Source organism: Phaethon lepturus, unplaced genomic scaffold (assembly GCF_000687285.1).
Source record: "Phaethon lepturus isolate BGI_N335 unplaced genomic scaffold, ASM68728v1 scaffold19380, whole genome shotgun sequence".
In the NCBI taxonomy this organism is placed as follows: Eukaryota; Metazoa; Chordata; class Aves; order Phaethontiformes; family Phaethontidae; genus Phaethon; species Phaethon lepturus.
In genome coordinates, this window is record NW_010511422.1 from 13,090 (window position 1) to 23,561 (window position 10,472).

The following is a 10,472-nucleotide window of genomic DNA, read 5'->3' on the forward strand; positions in this document are numbered from 1 at the left end:
TGAAGAAATTGATTTCCCTTCTGATTTAGGAGCAGCTACCTGTGAATGTCTTATCACCACACATCCTGATTGTGTCCTGTGTTTATCTCTAGCTTTGAAGCAAAAGAGGTGTCTGCAGACTATGTGGCTACTTCATTCACTCCTCCCTGGTACTCAAGAGGATTGTTCCAGGCTGATAGAAAATATAGTCCTTTAAGAACAAGGGTTTTTGCCAAGAAGAAACAAAACTGGAGTAACTAGAAACTTAAGGCACAGTTTTCAGAAATGTGAAGCCCTTCAGCTCAGCTGAAGACAGTGGGGGCTGTGGGTGAAACTAGAATATGTATTTGAAAGAAACAAGCAAGAAGGGAAAATGGTAACATCATTCTACCAATTAACCCTAGATGGATCCTGATTCATCCTTACAATACCAAGTGGAAGGAGGAGGATCTCTCCTCCAACCTTGCCCCTGCTTCAAGCTGATCTTTTCATTGTTTTTCTTCTTCTGTATTTGCAAGTGGATGATCCACATAAACCTCTGTCCATTTTCTGACAGAACCCTCTCTAAGGGTGATGAAAAGCCTGATGCTTTCTCTACTCGCCTGCTATCGCTTCCCAGATAGCCTTTTAAAACACAGAATTGTGTTTTGGTTTCTCTCAGGTCTATGCTGTTTCCAAGATTTAAGCAAATACACACTGAACTGCAGAGTAGATATCAGAATAGTCAGTAGGTTGTTAGCTAAAAGGAGCAGACCTTGTTCTGGAAGAAGTCCTGTAAATCACTCTCAAACTTTTCCTTGAATTGAGTTTCCTGAGAATGGGGTTTGGCTTTTTGCAATCAAATGTTAAATCATGCTTCATAACTTTTCCTGAATTCTTTCTAGCTTTCATGCCCTTCCCGAGGTGTGACTGCCAACCATAGATACCATGCTGTAAGAAGAAAATCATCAGTACCATGAAGAGACGAAATGGCTTTCCCATGCAATTTTCTGCTATTCATTGTCCCTTAAGAATGCATTAACAAAGTTTGCTGGAATCATGATCTGCTGATACATCTTTTGAAAACTGCTAGATGAGAAGCTGGTTATAGCAGTATCTGCTATGAAAAATGATGATGAATGCAGAGACACACTTGGTCAGAGGAACGCCAGAAGGCAGGGGTTTCAGGTCCTTCAGAGAGAGATTTAAAGAGAGTATGTCAGACTATATCAGATTAATTGCAGATGGAGTTCATGGATTCTCCACTTTCCGTATGCTTAGCTTTTTTCATTTTTCCTTTTCTCCTGCATCCTTAAGAGGGGAAAGTGGGTTTTGTTTTGTCATTAGGGACTACAACGCTCCACAGTGATGAGAGATGTTTTATTCCCTTCTATTTCCATCACAGGATCCTACAGGAGCAGTCATTAAGTCTGTGGGCTCACTCAAGCCTATGAGTTGGGAAGAGATTTCCTCAACAAAATACTTGCTGTCTTAAATACAAAGAGCATGCAGAAGATGGGAGAAATAACTGAAGAATAACTGTTTCAGTTTGCTTTGCTTCTCAGGTGTCTGAGAAGGAGAAAAGGAATGTGCTCCCCTGAAAAGGCACACAGTAACCTGAAGACAGACTGAAGCAGTTCATGATTTCACTCTGGAAGTACCCTGCATTCCAGAGAGATACCTGCTTCTCTTCAATGTTTCGGAAAACAAGATCACGAGAAGGATACTTGTCACAAAATTACAGTACCTGTGTCTCATGCCTCAGAGAATTAAAAGATCTCCATTGCTTTCAGACACCTGAAAATGTACTTGAGGTCTCATAATAATATGTAGCCTCTGTACTGCACAGATGAGGCTACTGAGAAGCTGCATTCTATCACAGTGTTCAGTTCATCTGGGCTCTTTACTGGTGCCAACTGATTTTCAAGGTGCCACGAACTTTGTGTTTTATTTCTTCTGTTGTTATTAAGCCACGTTGCAGGATTTCCATTTATCTTGATGGCTCTGCTACAACATGTATAGACTTCCTTATTAAAATGTTCTGCGCAGAAAGCATCCATAGAACAATTTATTTCAGATGAAAGAGAACTGCAAAGTAAAAATTTAATTTGGTATCTTTGTGCAATAGCGTACACACAAAAAAGTGTATATCCCCTTTGCAATTTACAGCATCATTCATGCATCACAAAATGAAATTGTCCCTCATAGGTGCAAGAATCTGGGAAATGTGAGGGTACAGTGCAAGAAAAAAGAGTTTTCTTTATCTTCCAAGAATCCTTGTGAGGAGCTAGGCCATAATGGACTTCTGATACAGAAGACATTTGTAAAGAGAGAACACATTTGTTGCATTTGAGTTATGTAATTTCAAGTCATCATAGAAATGAAAAACATGACTGCTCAAAGGTTGCACATTTAAGGATTTTAATAAATTAACAGCTAGGAATGAACATATGCCATAGCTCTTTGTAGCTTCTCAATTATAATATGTCCAACACAGATTATTAGCTTCTTTTTATAGATGAAGCTAAAAATCTCAGGAAAATAAGGAGTCCATTTTGATATCATTAAAATTACCAACTACTTCATACATTGCATCCTTTAATTTGGAATTGTGCTGTACCTGATATGACATGGAAGAATGGTTTTAAAATTGTGCTCCAAACCAAAAAATATTTTAACTATATCAGAATTGCCAGTAGAAATAGCATAGATATATCTCATTTTCTTGCTGGGGTTTCTTGCTGCTCTAAACTTCTCTTAAAAGTAAGTTGCTGGACCTATTTTACAAAAGGGGTCTAACATTAAGTTTATAGAAGAGATTCTTTTTCATGTTATTTCTGTGAAAAAAGAAGTGGATCTGGGTATTCATAAAGGGCTGGTTGCTGTTTCTTTAGTTAAACTATAAGAGAGCATAAGGTGAGTATGGGGGAGTAAAGAAACAGTGCACTATCCATTCTACTGTTCAAGAGGTCATTTCTAAAGAAGATGGGGTAGAGAATGAACACCGCAACATTTGAAAAAATTATTTCTTCTGTGCAACATTCTTTGGTTTTGTTCTTTGTTCATTTAAATGAAAAAGAAAAATAAAAAAGTTAATACTCTAATTGAAAACAGTTGCATCCTTGGCCAGGCTGGCCAAGTAAGAAGGAAAAGGCTGAAAAGTGGGGTTCTCCCATTCTGCTCTCTGCCATCACCCCAGCTGTCCTGCTTCTGCCTGTAAGAGTATTCTCAGCATCCTTCACTCTTCTCTCTCCTTGCTCTTTCACAGCACAGTTGAACACTGAAATCCATTTAATTTATAGTTCTACCAGTTCTTGTTCCTTCAAACCCTTCTCTTTGATCTACCACAGTCAAAGAAAAATTTTTAAATGACTGATCATTTATAATATGAAATTTGCTTCTATTTTAACTATTTCACAAAACCCCCAAAACAAATAAAACCTCAACGAAGTACTTGCAGACATATTAATTCTGTGCCACAGCTGCAGTTAGGTTGTTCAATTCCTCTGCTCCTATCTTTATGAAGCTTGCCATTGATTCTTGCTTCACATGTCTTAACATGTCTAGCATGGAAGCACTTGGACTTCCTTGGTGATGATCTCACTGTAAAACCTAAGGAATCTCTAAAATGAAATGGATGCATATAATCATCCATTTCCATGGATGGGTATGTGTGATGTGTCTCCTTGGATTGCAGCTGAGCTCACATCCCACTCTTCCTCTCAATAGGGCATTAAATTGGTCTCTAGCCTCTACTGCTGGTCATCTTTGTAAAGTCTGCAGGAACTTCGCAGCTTTGAAACCTCTACTTGTCTGTCACAGTTGAAATTGGCCAACATGTTCACAATTCTACTGTGACAAGACAGACAGACAGACACTATAACAATATTAACCTTATTTTCATTGGAAAGAAGGCTAAAAAGAACTGTAGAAGAACAGGACCAGTACACTCCAACCCCACTTCGCAAAATGGCCTATTTTTCATTGTACATATGGAAAACTTTATTTTTAAAACTAACAAGGGTCATCAAATTCTGAAGAATTCTACAGCATGTCATATTTTTAAACTAAAAATGAAACCTGAATTGAACCAGGAAAGGAATTTCCAGCTAATTTTCTGTGACTAAACTGTCCAATAAAAACTGGACCAGAAATTTATTTCATGATTTTTGTCATACTTCACTAAGCTTGTGGTTCTGAATCTTTGCTGCACTTCTGTGGGAGCAGTGCCAAGCAGCCCTGTGCTGTCTTCCGTGTTGGTCACCTCATTATTCTATCAGAAAACAAATTTGTGATAAGAAGCCTGGGAAGACATTAATACAGAGAGAAGAAAAATGTATCACCTCATTTTAAAGCAAACAAAAAAAAATGATCTCATGGTCTTTCTGACCAACTCACAAGACATCCTTACATCCATGGGTTGTACATGTATCTAATACTGATCATGCTTTAAGCTCTGAATTTCCTGAGTCCTTCGTGCTTGCTGTGAAGGTAACGACAGCTCTACTGGTGATTATATGATATCCTGTGTCTGGTTTGTACTGACTGACTCACTCTAAAATAATTTTTGAGAACACAAAACACAATTCAGCATAAAATGCTAATTTTCCCCAAATGATACTGAAAAACCAATAGGTATCCCAGCATAGTTTTTCTCATAATCTGATACACTGATATACATGGACTTCTGTGGCACATGTTACTTTTCCATATGAGGAGTGAAGTGGACTTGTGTGTGATGGAAAAGTGTCATTGAAAGCCAGGGACTTTTTCTTTCACTCCATCTTTTTCTGGCTTAAGACATAATGGCCTTTTTCTGCTTCAATCTTAGATTAAAATATTGCCTGTTGCTAGTTAATACAAAGCTAAACATTTATGCACGTTTCTTTTTTATTGTACGATGACAATTTATTAATTTTAAAAGTCAAATGTTCTGTCTCCCAAGGCAATCCCCTTTTCATTCTACCCTGTGTATTTCACTCAGCTGACATTTAGAAATAGATTCTTTTAAAAATTTGCTTTCACAAACCATCCAGGAGATTTTAATGATTTTACACATTACCTTAATTTCTGCTTTCACTTCTGCTACTCTTTCTTTTCTGTTTTTATTTCATTTTCAGATACTAAGGCACTCTTGAAATTTTTGTTTGAGAAATCATTCTTTTAAAACCATGCACAAGCAAGCTATCAAAAAGAAGGATTTTTTAAATGTTATTTGAAATAGATGTCCTTGCTCATGTATCCCAAAATTGCTAGAAGTAGTAATAAAAATGGATATATCCAAACCTGGTTAGTAATAAACTCAAGGGAGTGAAGAAGAGAAGACTGAACTGCATTCTGGCAGCTGCTGCTTGCAATAAACCAGACGGTTAGGGCCTGGCTTTCACTTCCAACCTTTTTTTAAGCATTCTGCCCTTCCTGGCACAAGCACAACTTTCACTGCAATCATATAAACCATGTCAGAAGTGGACCCTCTATAATGCATCTCACTGGCTGATCTGATATTTACACAGAACTGCCAGGGTAAATCTCATCTTGAAGAGATTAGTGGGAAGCCCAAGGTCATATTTTTAATACAAAATGTTGACATTCTGAAGACAATAGAAGACAATTGGGTCCTTGCCATCACCACTCCTGAATATGGTTAAGTTCTACAATCAATCAACTGTAACTCATGTTGATCTATGTATTTATGAATTCATTTCAGATTCAGTGGTCATTATTTTAATGAGGTAAATAACTAAATGTGTTTTGTTCTTGCAATGCCACCTTTTCACACAGTGTATACATGGATGAAGTTAATTTCACTTGCAGTTTAGCCTATCTGACAAAGTTGCTTTCAAAGGTGTAATACTCTCCTTATGATAGTCTGCAACAGTAACATCAACGATCCTTGATTTGGGGTTTGAGAGCAAAGTTATATCTGTAACTCAGCTTGCTTGCATAATTCTCAGTTTTTTGTCTCCCCTGTGATTTTTAGCCATACTCTTCTTGTCCTCCTCTTTCTTCCCATAAATCCTTGAAAGACCAATTTCTTTGGCCATCCCTTTCTTTTCTGTGCACCTAAGAATATTGACTTCCTTCTTCTTAATTACACTAGCAAAGTTTCCTGTGATATAGTCTCTTCCCAAGAGACAGTACTTGGTCTTTCTTACCCAATCACTTCTAGGTAATACCCATGGAATATATTACAATAGTATTCCATTTCAGTTTCTTCTAGTTGCTTCTCTCTTTCAAAACCCAATTATTACCATCTATACAGGTATGTATAGATGATAGTTTTATGCATAATTATCTCCGCTGAAGCTGACACTTTGAAGAAATCAATGAGCAATGGAAATCATAAGGTCAGAAAACAGGTTTCATTTCAATCATTACCCCTAGTCTGCGATCTAGAGTACAAGTGCCAAAATTATGTCAGCTGGAATAGAAGAGTCTCTTGGAAACTCCAACCAGCACAGCACAACCTCATCACAGTGGATAATAAAAATCAGTGATTTTTAACACTTTTTCCCCTCCTTGGTGGAGGAGAAAATTGGGACCATTATTTCCACAGGTAGAAACAGAACTTTTGCTTCTGCATTCATAACTGTTGCCAGTTTTACTTTACTTGCAGTGCTTGTGGTTTTCCCTGTCTTCCAGAATTGATGGCACCTGGCTGCCTTATGGCAACTGGTCTAATTTTGACAAAAAGTAAATTACCTGGACAAAGCTACCTCTTTGCTTTCTCTATAGTCAGGATATACTCCCCCATGACAGTTTAAAACTGGAAGGCAAGGGGTTTTGTGATCCTGGCTGGATTTTTAAAATCTCAGTATAGTCAGATAATTCATAACAGTCTTGTTATGAATTGAAACATTAAACATTGAAATGTTTCTGTTTTGACGGGAGGCTGAATTCCATTCAGGATGTTGTTTAAATAAAAATATAATGCTCTCTTACATTGTGCAGAAACCTGTGCACACAAATAATTATTTTTTTCCACAGGCTATCCCTGTCAGAAAATTCATGCTAGAGTTACTGCAAAATAACATCTTTAATTTTCAATATGCCATTTTTGTATATTAATGGTTAATAGCCCTTAACGGATTATTTTTTTGCTCTGAACTTACTTAAGTATTATTTGAATACAGGCAAACCTTTGATGTTGACAACAACCCAAAACAATGAGCTTCATTGCTTAATAACATGCTTTATGAAATAGTACCTTCCTTTGTACATGTTTATCTCATCTTTTATTTGATACTCTATAGTTCTTACATTATGAGAGCAAGCAAATAATTATTGCCTATTCAGTTTTCCCTGTGTCATTGCTTATTTAGATATCTCTATCATCTCTTTCTTTGGGCTTCTATTTTCCAGATGCAGACTCCTAGTCTAGTTAAGTATTCTTTATATGTAAACCATTCTTCACCCATAATATAGACTTTGTCTGTGCCTCCCACAGTTGTATTATATATATCTTCATTACTAGGGGTAAGTACTGCACACATTATTCACAGTAAGAGGGCACCATGGATTTGTTCATTGGTGTATTATCCTATTCTTTTCATGACAATTCCTAACATTCATTTTAACTTAAGCACTTTAACAGTGCTCAATACAGCACTCAATACAATGTTTTTGTAGGACTGTCCATTATAACTCCAACATTTTTTTCCCTGAATAGGACTAAACTATTCAGGACTCATTCAGGACTGCTCATTATAAACACAAAGATAAGACTGGGCTGTTTTTACCATGTGCACCACTTTTACCTGCAAAGAATTTCATTTGGCATGGGATCATTCAGTCATCCACTATCATGATATCCTTCTGTAAAATTTTTGCAGTCAGTTTTCATTCCTCCTGTCTCAAGTAATTTACTGTCATCAGCCACTTTGGGCACGTCACTGTTCCCTTCTTTTTTCTAAGTTACTGATAAACGTTATGAACAACACAGGCCTAAGCACAAATCCACGTATGTCTCTACTGATAGCTTTCCTCCACTAGGAAAACTGGTCTATTCCTAATATCACTTACTGTATTTTAACTAGTATCAAATAGTATTTCATTTAGTAACTGTATTTAACAATGCTAATCTGTGAGAAGATTTTATATCAGGTGACAACATTAATTATTTTTGGAAGGCTTTCATTGGAGAACTTGTCAAAAGCCTTCTGGAAATCCGAGACAATTGTCAGAGCTGTATTGTTTACACAGCTAGCGATTCTTTCAAAGATAGGTTTATGATAAAAGACTTCACCTTACATGTTGACTCTTCCTTGATAGAGCACATTTATCGATATCTTTACCAACTATGCTCCTTTTTATTATTCATACTAGTTTGCCCACTGCATACATTAGGCTGGTCTATAAACTCCCCAGAGTTTTTCTGTAAGACCTGATGTCAATTCTGCCAATTTCCATCCTTCTGGTACTAGAGCAGTTTTAAGCAAGAGACAGCAAACCATAGTTAGCAGTTCGGCTGTTTCATTCCTGATGCCCTTTAGAACATACCACCTTTTAAATGAGAATTTCTGCTCTTGGCAATTCGCTACTGATTGAAACCTCCCCACCAACTTGGCAGGTGTTTCAGGCAGAGAGATCCTGTGGCACATCACCTACATGTGCAGAAAAGGGACAAGATTCTAGCATAGGAACCTCCCTGAACTCCTCCATGCTTTATTGTATTTTACATATGGTTTCAAAAGTTTTTTTCCTCTGTTTTCCATTTTACTGTAACTTACACCCTTTAAAAGATTTCTTTTACCTCAGAGTAGTCTTCTGTATGCTGGTGTGAATGTGTTATATAAAAAATATTATCTTTGTTTAAATGTCACATGGCAGTAGGATGTCATCATCATGGCAGTTAAATGGAGTCTGACATTGTTGGGCTTTCCACCTCTGCAGCCTCTGTAGTTTCCTTCACCACACCACAGATGGCCTCACCTTGCTGGTAAGAAAATCTATGCCCTCTTTTGCACGGCATTCTGTCTCTTCAGCCTCCCTTTTGGGTTTTACCATCTTCTGCCTCAGGCTTAATCTGAGGATACAAAGCTTTTATTGACATCAACCCAGAGGAAATGTCACTGTAAATACCATGCTCTTTCACATCTCTTCTTCACTCTGCTAGCCTTTCCTTTAAACATTCTGCCAAAACCTGTCTAATTTTAACTGTCAGCAATGTGATATCATTTTAGTTTAAATGAAGACCATCTTTCCTGAAGAAGCTACAGAAGTCTCCCCTGAATCTGTGTTCTTCCTCCTTACACTATTTTCCCATCAAGACATCCTCTCTTTCTGGCTGTGTACATGATTCTGGAACACTATTTTGGAAGATACTATTGTGCCAGTCCTGGCCCTTTACCTCCTTTTTAAAAGCCCAAATTTTGTCTCCATAACATGTTTCCTATAATTTAATCTGTCATAGCTGTCCATGCAATGATTGAACCACTGGGCCCTCTCCAGATTTCCTAAGAGCCCATCTGGACACCCTGTATTGTGTTTGTGCAGTGACCAGACAAACCATCCTCTGGTCTTCTTTAGCGTTACAAACCTGGCTATTGCCTACCAAACGCTATCAGCTGGGGTCCCCATCCCACACTGTTTCATTTGAGTTTGTTTGTCTTTTTGCTGCCCAGACCTGTCTGACTTCTCTTGTTTTAGTTTAACTCTGCTTTTAAGGATGGAGAGAATGTCAGCTCCTTGCCCTTGCAGTTAAAATTGCCCTTTATTCGTTGGCTCACTGTATGCTTTACCTGAACCATGGGAATTTTCTGGCTCACACGTTCACATGTGTGGCAGGACTTCTATACCAAAGACAATCTAATAAGGCTGCTCTCCTTGATTAGCCATTAGTGCTTCTATTTAGCTAAGGATGATTAACTGGTTGTCACAATTTCCTATATCTTTGTGTGAAATTCCTAAGCCAGTTTTGTACTTCAGGGTTTGGGATTAGTTTAGCCAGTTGCTTGAAATATCTGGATGTGTTTTGAACTGTGAGTGAAACACCAAGTTCCTGGGCCCTAAGAGATGCTTTTGATGAAATATTGATGAAGTCTGCTGAGTTGTATCTGCTGTTTCTTTAGGCTTGGGAAGGAGAATAGGGACTGAATCAATGTTGCTACTGTGAGAACACAGATTAAAATTAAAGACAGATCCTGAATTATGTGGGTGAATCAGCACTTCCACTTTAGCCAGAAGCCTTCCCTGTTACAGGGAACATAGTGAGTTAGGAGGTGGAAAATCTGTGTTACTAATAGAGTAGTATTCTTTAAAGATAAGAGAGGTTTGATAAATCTTATTGAGTAACATAATTTTGTTTTCCTTTTTTGGTTAACTTGTTGGAAAACTGGGTATCTTTTATGACAATTTAAAGTTGATTGTAACATGCTTTAAGCAAAGATAAACATGCTAAATCTCACTAGCTAACTCCTGCTTTTGTCTAAACTGGTACCTGGGTTTCACCAGCTCCTGACAGCTCCACTACAGCTAGTCTGTGAAAGGCAGAGCTCAATAGGAGCAGTCGTGTA